Raw genomic sequence first — 11,076 nt, 5'->3', positions numbered from 1 at the left:
ATCCACCTGCCAACGCAGGAGACACGGTTTCAAGCCCTGGTCCAGGAAGATCCCACATGCCATGGAGCAACTAAGCCCGTGTGCCACAACTACTGAGCCTGAGCTCTAGAGCCTGTAAGCCACAACTACTGAGCCCGTGTGCCACAACTACTGAAGCCCGTGCACCTAGAGCCTGTGCTCTGCAACAAGAGAAGCCACCGCAATGAGAAGCCCATGTGCCGCAACTAGAGAAAGCCCTCGTGCAGCAACAGAGACCCAATGCAGCCAAAAATAAATAAATAAAATTTTAAAAAAGCTTTTAAAAAATGGCTACACAAATTTCAACAATTTTGATAAGTCTTTTAAAAAATGCACGCTGGGGCTTCCCTGGTGGCGCAGTGGTTGAGAGTCCGCCTGCCGATGCAGGGGACACGGGTTCGTGCCCCGGTCTGGGAAGATCCCACATGCCGCGGAGCGGCTGTGCCCGTGAGCCATGGCCGCTGAGCCTGCGCGTCCGGAGCCTGTCCTCCGCAACGGGAGAGGCCACAACAGTGAGAGGCCCGCGTAACGCATAAAAAAAAAAAAAAAAAAATGCACGCTGATGTGACAGCTGTCACATACAATCTAACAAAATTGTTTTGAATGAAGTTAAAGACAATTAAGTGTCACTAGAGGCATCTTATGGAAGAAACCGAAAGAATCTTTTGGCCAGCCCAACAGATAAGGCCTTTAAAGAGGGGATTAAGGTAAAACATATGGGTGGGCCCTAATCCAATAGGACTGCTGTCTTTATCAGAAGGGGAGATTAGGCCACAGACACACACAGAGGAAAGACCATATGAAGACACTGGGAGAAGATGGCCATCTTCAAGCGAAAGAGAGAGGTCTCAGAAGAATTCGACTCTACCAATACTTTACTTTCAGATTTCTAGCCTCCAGAGGCAGCCCTAGCTTACTAATACAGGGTTCTTGAGTGCATATGTCTCCTGGGAAGCTTTGGGGCACCCAAACTTTATTGACAGGGTTACATCGGCAAGGCACCTTCTCTAGAGGCTATTTAATTCTTTCTCATAGAGGCTCATTACCTTTCTCCCCACAGCCTTGGAATTGGCTGTCCTTTGATGCTGATACCTGCTGGAAGGAAGCCCATTTGGACACCTCAGACTGCTGGGGGCTTTCTTACTACTGGGCCAGTTTCCCCAGTGTCTTAGCTTGGTTCTTCCTAAAAGCAGATCCTAAGACAGAGATGGGTACATGAGGTTTATCTGTGATGTGATCCCAAAATGCACTGTGAGCGAGTGGGGAGGCCAGACAGGGAAGAGAGCAAAGCTAATAATTGGGTTCATTCTCACTGGGGCCCCTCTGGAGAGTGTGTGGAACACACCTAGGATTGTCTCACCAAGGGGCAAGGGAACTGAGGCGTTTATCCACCAGCTCTTACCCCTCATTGGCTGAGGGTCTCATTTGTAACTCCCCTGTGCTCGGACTTATTTTGTACGCGGGCCAAGCATGGTCCTGCAGCCAGCAGAAACCCTCAGGCAGAGAGATGCAGGGAGATGTTGCCGTGTGTAGGAATGTTGGCAGTGACCCCTAGGGTGGGCCGAGGGGCCCTGGAGCAGCGCCCGCAGGGCCCGTTGCACCAAGCCCTTTCCTCTCCAGACCTCCCCTTCTGTGGGCTCCAGCATGTTCTGCCCTCGCCCACCCAAATGCAAAGTGCCCTCTCTCGTTGAGCTTTCACCTCCTTTCCAAGAGGCATTTGCTCCGTTAATACCCAGCATCCATTTCAGAGGCGTCACTTCAATAGAGCCACTTCTCTTCCTTCGGACTCACCACTCACCCAGATGAAAGGCAGAGTCTCGCAGAAACCACAATGAAAGGATTCCTCGGCCAGCTTTCCTTTCTGTTGAAAGGACGGCTCCATCTCCCAGATCTCTGCATCTCATTGCTTCAGAGAATCCCGGGTGAGCTGGCGGCACAGCAGCGGGGTGGAGAAGTATTTCTGGAGCAATCACTATCATTTCTCAAATGGCCCCATTTGGAAATGGCACCTTTCTGGGTTCTCTTCTGCTGGCCCCTTTAAAGGAGATTGTACTATAAATTCAGGAAGACTGTGCTCTCAGAATGGTTCCGTAAGTGTTCTGACATAGCCTCTAGACTTCCAGGGTCGAGGGCTGGGGGAGGTGTCCCAAATGTCATTTGTGGAGGCCTGGAGGGTGTGACAAGAGGAGCATGGAGGGAACGGGGGTGGCAGGGGAGTTTGATGACCAGCCACACTTGGATGACCAGGCAGATGCCGGGTACCTTTCATGGAGCTGGAGAAGTCAGGGAGAGGGGCTGGCTCTGGGGCAAGGATGAGGAACCCAGCTTTGACCTGCTGAGTGTCGGGTGTCAGGGAGAGGCAGGCCGGTTGGATGGGGTCCAGCACAGCTGCCCATCTTCCTTGTGCCCTGCCTGCCAGCCCTGCCTGCATTTCCTTTCTTCGTATCATGGCATCACCTGCTTCAGATCCCGGCATCATCTCCAACTTCTTGCCTCACCCTGGTGATTCTCTATCTGGTTCCCAGTGAGGCTGGAGGACACTGTGGAAGGAGCATCCAGTCTGGAAGCAGGCAAAGCTGCACCCAAAGCTCCGCGCTATCGCTCCAGAGTTCTGGAGTCTGGAGCAGCCGTGGGCCTCCAGTTTCCTCTTCTATCCAGGGTCTCTGCTCCGTAGTCACCTCCGCGGAAGGTGTTAGCCCCTGGCATCCTAGCTAACACAGGAGCCGTCCCATCATACTCTAACCCTCACCTTGCTTATTCTTCTCCAAGGCTGTTACTGCCACCTGACATTTAAATGTTTGTGTTTACTTGTCTATCGTGTGTATGTGTCTCACCGGGGTGTAGGCCCTGTGATGACAGAAACACCTGTAAATATTGTAAAATACTGTTCACTGCTGTCCCACTCAGTGTACGAAGCTGCCTGGCACGTAGTAGGTTCCCCGTCAGTTTTTATTGAATGAGTGAGTGAAATAAATAAACCTCTCAAGATTGTAGATGGGAAGAGGCCAAGTGTGTGCCCTCAAATACAGAAGACAACTTTGGGGATCAAGGATCCATTTTACCAGGAAAAAATAAGATGGATCCCCTTCTAGCTCTTGTTTGGAACAGAAAAGGCCTACACGAAGCACACACCGAGCGTTCATTTGATCAGCTGGACTTACCGCACCAGCGTGTCGAAGGTACTATTTCATTGGATTTCACCCCATGTTTGAAAGCAAAACAATTCGCATTTGAAAATCTCATTACTAGCATCTTCCCTCCAAATCCATTAACGGCGTGAGTGTTTCTGGCAACCGAGATCACCTCGGATTATAGTACGAAATGCAACTCTGGGGAAAACTGTATATTTCAAGATGTTCGTACCATTCAGTTGTCAAATATTCGCACGGTTATGATTCTCAAAGAAAGCATACAATGTAGGGAAATTGGTAATAAAATAAAAGCTCCGGGATGTATTGAGAGAAGGCGGCCAAAGGATTCCTCCCTGACACAGCTAATCCCGGGGACGGGAAATTAAAAACCACGCCAGAATATCAATGCTTCACACAGAGGATGGCTTGCTTTTCTTCAGTGAGATTCCAAGTCTCAGCCCGCATGGAAATCAAGGACTTCTTCACTGGACCTTCAGGTCTCCTGCAGCCACCCATTCCCCATCCCACAGACAAGAGATTCCTCTCCTCCTACTTAGACTGACTGCATCAGCTAAATCTGGTTGTTCACTCATCCCCAAATCCACATGGCCATCCCTGTCTTGGTGAAGTTGGATGACATCATTAGATGATATCGTTGGACGATGCCATTAGGGCTGGAGAGGTTCTGTAAGATTGAAAATGAAAAACAAAAAATGAAGGTTGGGGTTCTGTAGTCAAAGGAATTGGGAACCACAGCATATGTTATCTTCCTCTCGGGGCTTCCAATTCACCCAGGCATGTTCAAGGCTCTGAGATGTCCCATGGTCAAGAGACTTGTTTATATTTATTTAACTTAGCATTGTCCCAAAGTAGCTGGCTCTGTAGGCTTTAATTTGACTGTATGAAATAGTCAAATTCTATGGAAAACTAGGGTACAAATTGAAATCCCCTGTACCTCCAACAGATGAGGCAACAAACAACAGGGAAGCTATCAAAGTGCCTGGTCACTTGGCTGGTCAGTGGCAGAGCCAGGAAGGACTGGACACCAGGGACCACGACACCCAGTTAAGGGCTTCTCTACTGCTCTCCCTTAATTCGCTTCAATTCAGTAAAATTCCACGAATATTTCTTGAGCACCTGTCATGGCCAGGTACCGTCCTGGGTGCCGGAATACACAAAACACATGAGACTGGGCCATACAGAATCCAACTTTGCCCCCACAGAGTTAAGAGTCTAATTTGGAGCTTCTCATCATTTTCTTCCCATCTTCTCTCCCTCTTCTCTCTCTCCTCCTCCCCTTCCTCCTCTCAGACCATGCTTCACTCTGAACAAGATAAATCGCCCTCAGACTCCACTTAAGTTACATCACTGCCTGGGTGAGGACCTTGATTGATTCCTTTTTCTTCTCTCAGAACAGGTTTGGCCTGTGGGACCCTGAGCTCCGTGACAGCAGGGCCTGTGCTGGTCTCTCTCACTCTGCTGGGCAGAACCCCTGGCTCATAGTAGGTGCTCAGTTCATACCTGTCCCGTGGCTGACGGCTGAGTGTTTGTCGGACCTTACATTCTTAGCTTCGCCGCTCGGCCTGAAACCCTGCGTCCGTGGAGGGTAGTAGGTCCCGATGTGCTCTCCACACAGCACCACGTTCCTTTCCTTGTGATTTTCCTTGAACAAGTCCTCCAGCAAGTGGAAGCCAACATTCAGTCCCTCCCATGTTGATTCGAATCTATATCCAGCTCAGTTGCTCACCTCTTCTAGAAAGACTTCACTGAATCCCTTCCTTCCTTCCACCCTCCTTCCTTTCCGATTCTTCATCAGGCATTGTGCTAGGCCCTATGAAAAGAAATAGGGATCATGAGTAACCCCTGTCTTCGAGGATCTCATGGTCCAGTGGAGAAGACAGACAAGTGATTAAACATAATGCAGAATAATTTTGCCATGACACAGGCACTCACAAGCTGCCAGAGGTCTACAAATGGAGAGTCACCTCGTGTGGAGTCAGGAAAGGCCTGTAGAAAAAGCGGATGTACTAGCTGATCCTTGAAGTAAAATCCGGAGTAAGACAGCAGGAAACTTGCTGGGGTTGGTGGGGAGGAAGGGAGTATCAGACGTAAGAGCTGCAAACCAGGGATATCACATCTAAATTTCCCAGTGAAGGCTGGGGACCTAATTATCTCTACATGTTAGTTGGGGTCAGACCTCAAATTGAGCCCCAGTTTTGTGATTTCCTCTTCTTAGACGAGTTACTTAGTTTTAGTTCCTCATTTATGAAATCAGACTATTCTTAGCACAGAGATTGACACATAGTAGGTGCTCAATAAATGTATGTTGAACAAATGCATGAATATTTCCCTAGCAGTTTTTATTGTTGAAGGTGTTTAAAGTGATGAAGTTGCTTGTCATGTGTTAGTTGTTTCTCTCTCTGTTTTTCTTCCCTGAGGGATATAGAGAGAGGACAGGACATTGTCTAAGGCTTGAGAGGAGCTGTTTCCTCCCAAGAAGATTCCCTAACTTCCATTAGCTCCTCTTTCTCGCCCCCAACTTCAGCTTTGAACTTTCTATTTAAATATAGATTATAAGCTAAATGGAACCTCCTCCACCCCTAAATTTTTCTGAGTAAAATGTACTCCATGCAGCCGCGCAGGTGCTGGCAATGACCCCTTTAAAAATTTCCAGGTGATCAGATTTTACTAAATCTGACTTTTTCTTGCTTCATTCTCCTGACTCCTTGCCCTGCATTAGACAAAATCTTTGGGGCTTCCCTGGTGGCTCAGTGGTTAAGAATCTGCCTGCCAATGCAGGGGACACGGGTCCAGGAAGATCCCACATGCCACGGAGCAACTAAGCCCATGCGCCACAACTACTGAGCCCGTGAGCCACAACTACTGAAGCTCGTGCGCCTAGAGCCCGTGCTCTGCAACAAGAGAAGCCACCGCAATGAGAAGCCCGTGCACTGCAACGAAGAGGGGCCCCCTCTCACCGCAACTAGAGAAAGCCCGCGCGCAGCAGCAAGGACCCAATGCAGCCAAAGATAAATAAATAAATAAATTTATTAAAAAAAAATCTTTCTGTGTCTCGATCCCCTGTCAGTGGCTGGCTACTCCCCCCCCCCCACACCGCCCCCCACTCTCATTTTCTCCCATAATGAGTTGTTCCAATGTGCTCTGCTACCCCTGAAGTAGAACCATATTTTAGGGATTCCCTTTGTTTCTGCAGAAACTGGGAGGGCACGGGTGGCAGAGGACAGCTGGCATTTTCAAGTAGATAGCTGTGCCAATCACTGCGTTTTGTGTCTCATTTTCTGTGTCCCATTTAATCCTTACAGTGGCCGTGGTTGTGGGAATTCAAAGTTCAGGCTTCACCCTGACCAGTTAAATCAGAAACTCAGGGTGGGGTCTAGACATTGGTATTTTTGAAAAGTGCTCCAGGCCATCCTAATATGCAGGCAAAGTTTTAAATTACTGCCTGACACCAGGCTGCCTGTCAGAAAGTGTCTTTCGGAGACTTTTAGGAGCCATCGATATAAATGATGACGAGGATGAAAGTGTACTTGGAGTGAGGCCATTGGTTGTGGTCATAACTTTTTTCTCAGGCAAGAGCAAGTAGGTTCTTCAGGGAATAATCTAGTCAATCAAAAATACTCTTTGAGCCTTTTGCCCAAACATAAGGGAACCTGGAGTGCTAACAATGGTAATACCCAGGGGACATTTCACAAAGTAACACAGGAAGGAAGTCTAGCATGAATAGCTTTCCCATATAAGGAGGGAGAGTTTTCATGTAGCACACAGCCTAAGAGTTGTGTTCAAGGTACCACAACCTTAAGATCTGCACTTAAGATCCACCACTGCAGAGGATCACAGTTCAATCCAGGAAGATATTGTGTGCATTTTGAAGATCCCACACTAAAAAGTTTAGCAATTTCCTTCATTGAGATGAACAGACAGATCTACTTACAGGAAGTAATTGGTCTATAGTCTGTTCCTTTGTATGTGAGACACGGACAATTTTGATATTGTTTCAGATTAATTTCCGTGAGCTACATGAACCTAAGGGTTCCACTAATTCTTCGGTGGGGGGAATTGGTACTAGAAATGTACAGCAGTGATGTTGGCTACTAGTTGTAGTTTGTCTGATGCATAGTTGTTAATATAAATCAGATACTAAACTCTTTTAATGCTTTCCATATTGTGGATTCAGTCATTTCCTGTCATTATGTTATTAGTAAAGGAATCCCTCCAGGTTTGTAAAGATGGATATTTGACTAGTAAGCTTAGCTGAATATGTGTCCAAGTTCTCTAACCCTCAATGGGAAAACTAGGCAAGCAGTGCCATTTCACAGAATATAGGAGAAATATATTCTTTTGGGGAGAGCACCTCAAATAAGTGTACCCCAGTCTTGCACCCTTTAGGGTGGAAGAACTGGTGTGTTAAAGTCCACGATCAAATCACAGTACAATTAACTATAGACATACAAATACAAAAGTAGAGATACAAATGGATCCCAGAAAAATGTAAAAAAAAAATCCTGTATTTCTCCTTGGAATCATTTCAACTACACAATGTAATGATTAAGAGCACAGACACTGAAGCTAGGCTTCTAGGGTTTAAATCCCAGCTCTGCCACTTACTACCTGTGTGACCTTGGGCAAGTCGCTTAACTTCTCTGTGCCCCATATTCCTCTTCCTTGAAATGGAGATGACAGTAGTACCAACAATCAGAAGGTTGCTGTGAGGGTTAAATCTGTTAATTTTTCTAACTCATGTAGAACAGTGCCTGGCACATAATCAATGCTATATATGTGTTTGTTAAATATAAACAGATGAACTCCCAGCAGCATTTCTCAAATTTCAATGTGCACACGAATCACATGGGGATTTTGTAGTAATGCAGACTCTGTAGGTCGGGGGTGTGGCCCGAGATCCTGTATTTCTAACAAGCTCCCGGGTAACGCTGATGCTCCTGGCTCCTGGCCGTACTTTGGGTAGTGCGGGGGGTCTACGTGCTTCAGCTTGATGGGGGAGGGAGGGATTCAGGTGTGAGTTACCCACTCTATTTAACTTGCTCCCCAACAGCTGTGGGTGGTTGAAGGTGAACTCTTGGAGTCAACCTCTTGCAGTTGCTACAAGAGGTTAAGCCCTTTAATGCTCACGCTTGTTACTCTAGGACCAGACCACTTTTAATTACCCGTGACATTCAGTCATCTGGCTTCACTTTGAATGAGAGAATGGTGAGGGGTGGAGAGTCAAATCCCACTAATGGAGTATCTTAGAAACCAGCCGATGTCTCCCCTTGTGAATATGGGCCTCTCCATGGTAAGTTTCTTGGGAGTTACTATGCAAAAATGGTCTGTCTCAGCTCTGATTTCAGCCACCTTAGCAACTGCTCGTTTTGTGATCCTGCTTTGATAATTTCCAGGCCCATGGAAGAGACATGGGGGAGAGATGAGACCACCCCTCACAGCACTGAGAAAAATGGTTCACTCCCTACAATCAAATTAACACTCTGGTTGTTTTTTGAATGCGTGTTCTACAGTTAGCTTAAATTTGCCATCCACCAATTAAGTTGATGTAAGTTTATTTCATTGCCTCTTGATACACTGCCATATTTAAAGCATCTGAAAACGGTTTCAGGAAAACTAGAGCCCAAAGCACAGAAAAGGCCCAATTTGTTGAGCTAAAGAACTCACGGTGAATCAGATAACGATCTGTGCTGTGGTCGTGTTTATTGCGTCCTATTACAGCTGCCAGCTCAGCATTCAGGGGCTCTCCTGTCTATCCTTGGCCACCTGGGCCTCAGGTGGGTGACTGTGCCTACTTGGTAGGTGGTAAAGACAGACTGTGTGGCCTTATGACTTGACTGACCAACTGTACATGTTTAAGAAAGTGTTGCAAGCTTACTAGAAAATTAACATATTTTTCAAAGTAAGCATGCCTAAAAAAGGGAAGGAGAAATTACTTAAAGCAATCATAGATAACATTGAAAAATGAATCATTAGCAAAACCCACATTTTTACAGAAAACAAATATTTCACCATGATTTGGTACCTTTCATTGATGCCCACCCATTATTAATCACTGCTTACCTGCACCCTGATATTTTCTCAGGCTCTTGTATGTGCTTTTTCCCCCCATATCTTCTTCTTTAAAAAATGTCAGTCCCTTATTTGTTTAATTGACATGTAATTAATAGGCAGTGAAATGCACAGATCTTAAGATTACAGTTTAATGAGTTTTTGCAAATGAGTGTTGCCACGTAACCCACATCTCTGTCAAGACACAGAACATTTCCATCACCCCCAAAACATTCTACCTGCTCCCGGTCCATCCTTCCCCCACCCACTTCCTCCTGGCTCTCAGGAAAACATTGCTCTGATTTCTTTCAACAGAGATTAATTTTGCCTGTTCTAGAACTCCATATAAATCAAATTGTGCAGGATGTATTCTTTTGTAGCTGGCTTTTTTCAGCATCGTGTCTTTGAGGCTCATTTGTGTCGTTGCATGTATCAGTAATTCCTTCCTCTTTATTGCTGGGTAACTTCTGTTGTATGATTATAACTCCATTTTTTATCCCCTCACTTGTCGAAGGACGTTTGGGTCATTTCTAGTTTTGGGCTATTACGAACAAAGCTGATATGGATATTCTCATTCAGCTCTTATTGTGCATATTTTCATTTCTCTTGAGTAAATACAGGCAGACTTCATCTTGTTGCACTCAGCTCTATTGTGCTTCGCAGGCACTGGGTTTTCTACAAATAGTAGGTCTGTGGCGGCCCTGCAGCAAGCAAGTCTACTGGCGCCATTTTCCCAACAGCATCTCCTCTCTTCATGTCTCTGTGTCACATTTTCAAAATTATTGAAACATTTTAAGCCTTTTCATTATTATACTTGCTATTGCGCTCTGTGATCAGTGATCTCTGATGTTACTGTTGCAAAAAGATTATGACTCACTGGAGGCTCAGAAGATGATTAGCATTTTTTAGCAATAAAGTATTTTAAAACTAAGGTATGTACATTGTATTTTTAGACAGTGGTATTGCATACTTAATAGACTATAGTATAAACGTAACTTTTTTTTGGCTACTGCAAAAAACTTCATTGTTTATGTTTGGTCTACCGCTTGGGAGAGGGCTCCAGGGTGGTCGAAAAGCTGCCCAGTGGCTGCGGAGAAAGACTTCAGGCAGAAGCCTTCACCAGGGGGACGCCAGAGGGGCCCCTCAAAGGCTGCTGGGCTCTGGAGGCTCCTGCTGGTGCTTGAGGGTGAGCCTTTGGGAAGAGATACTGGCGCAGCCCAGCCTAGGGACCAGGCAGCCTGCGGAGGTCGGTCATGTGGTCGCCCATCTTCTTGATGAGTTTCACCTGCTCATCCAGGAAGCGGCTCTCCCGGAAGTCACGGAGCTGGGGATCTGCCCGGGCAGAACCCAGGGCACGCAGATCCAAAAGGGCCTGGTTCAGGTTCTCCAGGACCATGGCGGCTTCCATAGCATCCTGGGTTTTGCCCCACTCATCTTGGGACGGCTTTTGCAGCCCTGGAAGAGGGCACGACTGCTGCGCTGGGTTTGATCTTCAAGAGACGCTCAGAGCACTCCAGCTTCTCCTCGGCCTGTTCGCGGACGAAAGTGGCCCACGCCTCCAGAGCCACATTGTTGCGTTCGAAATAGAAGCCCAGAGAGAGGTAGGTGCGGGAGGCCCGCAGACGCACATAGACCAGGTAGTGGATGGCAGCCTCCACCTGGGTGAAATAATTCTGATGAATCTGGGAGCTCATGGTTGACGGGCAATTAGGAGCTAAGCTCAAAAAATGGTGTTGGCTGGTCCCGGAGGCTGAGGATAGCTGTAGAGGTTGGTTCTGAAGGTGACTACTGGAAGAAAGGTTGGAGGGTGGTCGGAAGTTGGAGGAGGGGGGTGTCCCTGGGCCTCTTCTGTCCAAAC

General features: G+C 46.9%; 1 pseudogene; it reads right to left on the bottom strand.

Annotated features, from left to right (window-relative positions):
• Positions 1-10,440: 10,440 nt before the first annotated feature.
• LOC136141087 (ferritin light chain pseudogene) lies at positions 10,441-10,912 on the bottom strand (annotated as a pseudogene).
• Positions 10,913-11,076: the final 164 nt, after the last annotated feature.

The sequence above is a fragment of the Phocoena phocoena genome, chromosome 20 (genome assembly GCF_963924675.1).
Source record: "Phocoena phocoena chromosome 20, mPhoPho1.1, whole genome shotgun sequence".
NCBI classification, from domain to species: domain Eukaryota; kingdom Metazoa; phylum Chordata; class Mammalia; order Artiodactyla; family Phocoenidae; genus Phocoena; species Phocoena phocoena.
This window is presented reverse-complemented; position numbering and strand designations above follow the sequence as displayed.